A 5,000-nucleotide genomic window follows, 5' to 3' on the forward strand; every position below is an offset into this window, starting at 1 on the left:
AGCAAAACGTCAGCCATCTCAGCACCCTGGAACCCCCCGGGTGGCACAGGGCTGGATGGGGCTTTCGTATAGCAGGGACGGTGCTGCCTCTCGCTTCGCTCGCTGTTCGCCGCTCACCGCTCGCTCGCTCAGCCAAAAATGGCCAGTTTTGGCCCGTTTTTGGGCTGTTTTGGCCTGTTTTTGGTCCGTTCTTGCATGGCGCGGTGACCGTCGTGAGCGGAGCAAAACGTCAGCCATCTCAGCACCCTGGAACCCCCCGGGTGGCACAGGGCTGGATGGGGCTTTCGTATAGCAGGGACGGTGCTGCCTCACGCTTCGCTCGCTGTTCGCCGCTCGCCGCTCGCTCGCGCAGCCAAAAATGACCAGTTTTGGCCCGTTTTTGGGCTGTTTTGGCCTGTTTATGGTCCGTTCTTGCGTGGTGCGGTGACCGTCGTGAGCGGAGCAAAACGTCAGCCATCTCAGCACCCTGGAACCCCCCGGGTGGCACAGGGCTGGATGGGGCTTTCGTATATAGCAGGGACGGTGCTGCCTCTCGCTTCGCTCGCTGTCCGCCGCTCGCCGCTCGCTCGCGCAGCCAAAAATGGCCAGTTTTGGCCCGTTTTTGGGCCGTTTTAGCCAGTTTTTGGCCTGTTCTTGCATTGCGCGGTGACCGTCGAGAGCGGAGCAAAACGTCAGCCATCTCAGCACCCTGGAACCCCCCGGGTGGCACAGGGCTGGATGGGGCTTTCGTATAGCAGGGACGGTGCTGCCTCTCGCTTCGCTCGCTGTCCGCCGCTCGCCGCTCGCTCGTGCAGCCAAAAATGGCCAGTTTTGGCCCGTTTTTGGGCCGTTTTGGCCAGTTTTTGGCCTGTTCTTGCATTGCGCGGTGACCGTCGAGAGCGGAGCAAAACGTCAGCCATCTCAGCACCCTGGAACCCCCCGGGTGGCACAGGGCTGGATGGGGCTTTCGTATAGCAGGGACGGTGCTGCCTCTCGCTTCGCTCGCTGTCCGCCGCTCGCCGCTCGCTCGTGCAGCCAAAAATGGCCAGTTTTGGCCCGTTTTTGGGCCGTTTTGGCCAGTTTTTGGCCTGTTCTTGCATTGCGCGGTGACCGTCGAGAGCGGAGCAAAACGTCAGCCATCTCAGCACCCTGGAACCCCCCGGGTGGCACAGGGCTGGATGGGGCTTTCGTATAGCAGGGACGGTGCTGCCTCTCGCTTCGCTCGCTGTCCGCCGCTCGCCGCTCGCTCGTGCAGCCAAAAATGGCCAGTTTTGGCCCGTTTTTGGGCCGTTTTGGCCAGTTTTTGGCCTGTTCTTGCATTGCGCGGTGACCGTCGAGAGCGGAGCAAAACGTCAGCCATCTCAGCACCCTGGAACCCCCCGGGTGGCACAGGGCTGGATGGGGCTTTCGTATAGCAGGGACGGTGCTGCCTCTCGCTTCGCTCGCTGTCCGCCGCTCGCCGCTCGCTCGTGCAGCCAAAAATGGCCAGTTTTGGCCCGTTTTTGGGCCGTTTTGGCCAGTTTTTGGCCTGTTCTTGCATTGCGCGGTGACCGTCGAGAGCGGAGCAAAACGTCAGCCATCTCAGCACCCTGGAACCCCCCGGGTGGCACAGGGCTGGATGGGGCTTTCGTATAGCAGGGACGGTGCTGCCTCTCGCTTCGCTCGCTGTCCGCCGCTCGCCGCTCGCTCGTGCAGCCAAAAATGGCCAGTTTTGGCCCGTTTTTGGGCCGTTTTGGCCAGTTTTTGGCCTGTTCTTGCATTGCGCGGTGACCGTCGAGAGCGGAGCAAAACGTCAGCCATCTCAGCACCCTGGAACCCCCCGGGTGGCACAGGGCTGGATGGGGCTTTCGTATAGCAGGGACGGTGCTGCCTCTCGCTTCGCTCGCTGTCCGCCGCTCGCCGCTCGCTCGTGCAGCCAAAAATGGCCAGTTTTGGCCCGTTTTTGGGCCGTTTTGGCCAGTTTTTGGCCTGTTCTTGCATTGCGCGGTGACCGTCGAGAGCGGAGCAAAACGTCAGCCATCTCAGCACCCTGGAACCCCCCGGGTGGCACAGGGCTGGATGGGGCTTTCGTATAGCAGGGACGGTGCTGCCTCTCGCTTCGCTCGCTGTCCGCCGCTCGCCGCTCGCTCGTGCAGCCAAAAATGGCCAGTTTTGGCCCGTTTTTGGGCCGTTTTGGCCAGTTTTTGGCCTGTTCTTGCATTGCGCGGTGACCGTCGAGAGCGGAGCAAAACGTCAGCCATCTCAGCACCCTGGAACCCCCCGGGTGGCACAGGGCTGGATGGGGCTTTCGTATAGCAGGGACGGTGCTGCCTCTCGCTTCGCTCGCTGTCCGCCGCTCGCCGCTCGCTCGTGCAGCCAAAAATGGCCAGTTTTGGCCCGTTTTTGGGCCGTTTTGGCCAGTTTTTGGCCTGTTCTTGCATTGCGCGGTGACCGTCGAGAGCGGAGCAAAACGTCAGCCATCTCAGCACCCTGGAACCCCCCGGGTGGCACAGGGCTGGATGGGGCTTTCGTATAGCAGGGACGGTGCTGCCTCTCGCTTCGCTCGCTGTCCGCCGCTCGCCGCTCGCTCGTGCAGCCAAAAATGGCCAGTTTTGGCCCGTTTTTGGGCCGTTTTGGCCAGTTTTTGGCCTGTTCTTGCATTGCGCGGTGACCGTCGAGAGCGGAGCAAAACGTCAGCCATCTCAGCACCCTGGAACCCCCCGGGTGGCACAGGGCTGGATGGGGCTTTCGTATAGCAGGGACGGTGCTGCCTCTCGCTTCGCTCGCTGTCCGCCGCTCGCCGCTCGCTCGTGCAGCCAAAAATGGCCAGTTTTGGCCCGTTTTTGGGCCGTTTTGGCCAGTTTTTGGCCTGTTCTTGCATTGCGCGGTGACCGTCGAGAGCGGAGCAAAACGTCAGCCATCTCAGCACCCTGGAACCCCCCGGGTGGCACAGGGCTGGATGGGGCTTTCGTATAGCAGGGACGGTGCTGCCTCTCGCTTCGCTCGCTGTCCGCCGCTCGCCGCTCGCTCGCGCAGCCAAAAATGGCCAGTTTTGGCCCGTTTTTGGGCCGTTTTGGCCAGTTTTTGGCCTGTTCTTGCATTGCGCGGTGACCGTCGAGAGCGGAGCAAAACGTCAGCCATCTCAGCACCCTGGAACCCCCCGGGTGGCACAGGGCTGGATGGGGCTTTCGTATAGCAGGGACGGTGCTGCCTCTCGCTTCGCTCGCTGTCCGCCGCTCGCCGCTCGCTCGTGCAGCCAAAAATGGCCAGTTTTGGCCCGTTTTTGGGCCGTTTTGGCCAGTTTTTGGCCTGTTCTTGCATTGCGCGGTGACCGTCGAGAGCGGAGCAAAACGTCAGCCATCTCAGCACCCTGGAACCCCCCCCGGGTGGCACAGGGCTGGATGGGGCTTTCGTATAGCAGGGACGGTGCTGCCTCTCGCTTCGCTCGCTGTCCGCCGCTCGCCGCTCGCTCGTGCAGCCAAAAATGGCCAGTTTTGGCCCGTTTTTGGGCCGTTTTGGCCAGTTTTTGGCCTGTTCTTGCATTGCGCGGTGACCGTCGAGAGCGGAGCAAAACGTCAGCCATCTCAGCACCCTGGAACCCCCCGGGTGGCACAGGGCTGGATGGGGCTTTCGTATAGCAGGGACGGTGCTGCCTCTCGCTTCGCTCGCTGTCCGCCGCTCGCCGCTCGCTCGTGCAGCCAAAAATGGCCAGTTTTGGCCCGTTTTTGGGCCGTTTTGGCCAGTTTTTGGCCTGTTCTTGCATTGCGCGGTGACCGTCGAGAGCGGAGCAAAACGTCAGCCATCTCAGCACCCTGGAACCCCCCGGGTGGCACAGGGCTGGATGGGGCTTTCGTATAGCAGGGACGGTGCTGCCTCTCGCTTCGCTCGCTGTCCGCCGCTCGCCGCTCGCTCGCGCAGCCAAAAATGGCCAGTTTTGGCCCGTTTTTGGGCCGTTTTGGCCAGTTTTTGGCCTGTTCTTGCATTGCGCGGTGACCGTCGAGAGCGGAGCAAAACGTCAGCCATCTCAGCACCCTGGAACCCCCCGGGTGGCACAGGGCTGGATGGGGCTTTCGTATAGCAGGGACGGTGCTGCCTCTCGCTTCGCTCGCTGTCCGCCGCTCGCCGCTCGCTCGTGCAGCCAAAAATGGCCAGTTTTGGCCCGTTTTTGGGCCGTTTTGGCCAGTTTTTGGCCTGTTCTTGCATTGCGCGGTGACCGTCGAGAGCGGAGCAAAACGTCAGCCATCTCAGCACCCTGGAACCCCCCGGGTGGCACAGGGCTGGATGGGGCTTTCGTATAGCAGGGACGGTGCTGCCTCTCGCTTCGCTCGCTGTCCGCCGCTCGCCGCTCGCTCGTGCAGCCAAAAATGGCCAGTTTTGGCCCGTTTTTGGGCCGTTTTGGCCAGTTTTTGGCCTGTTCTTGCATTGCGCGGTGACCGTCGAGAGCGGAGCAAAACGTCAGCCATCTCAGCACCCTGGAACCCCCCGGGTGGCACAGGGCTGGATGGGGCTTTCGTATAGCAGGGACGGTGCTGCCTCTCGCTTCGCTCGCTGTCCGCCGCTCGCCGCTCGCTCGTGCAGCCAAAAATGGCCAGTTTTGGCCCGTTTTTGGGCCGTTTTGGCCAGTTTTTGGCCTGTTCTTGCATTGCGCGGTGACCGTCGAGAGCGGAGCAAAACGTCAGCCATCTCAGCACCCTGGAACCCCCCGGGTGGCACAGGGCTGGATGGGGCTTTCGTATAGCAGGGACGGTGCTGCCTCTCGCTTCGCTCGCTGTCCGCCGCTCGCCGCTCGCTCGCGCAGCCAAAAATGGCCAGTTTTGGCCCGTTTTTGGGCCGTTTTGGCCAGTTTTTGGCCTGTTCTTGCATTGCGCGGTGACCGTCGAGAGCGGAGCAAAACGTCAGCCATCTCAGCACCCTGGAACCCCCCGGGTGGCACAGGGCTGGATGGGGCTTTCGTATAGCAGGGACGGTGCTGCCTCTCGCTTCGCTCGCTGTCCGCCGCTCGCCGCTCGCGCAGCCAAAAATGGCCAGTTTTGGCCCGTTTT

This window comes from Musa acuminata, unplaced genomic scaffold (genome assembly GCF_036884655.1).
Source record: "Musa acuminata AAA Group cultivar baxijiao unplaced genomic scaffold, Cavendish_Baxijiao_AAA HiC_scaffold_485, whole genome shotgun sequence".
NCBI classification, from domain to species: Eukaryota; Viridiplantae; Streptophyta; class Magnoliopsida; order Zingiberales; family Musaceae; genus Musa; species Musa acuminata.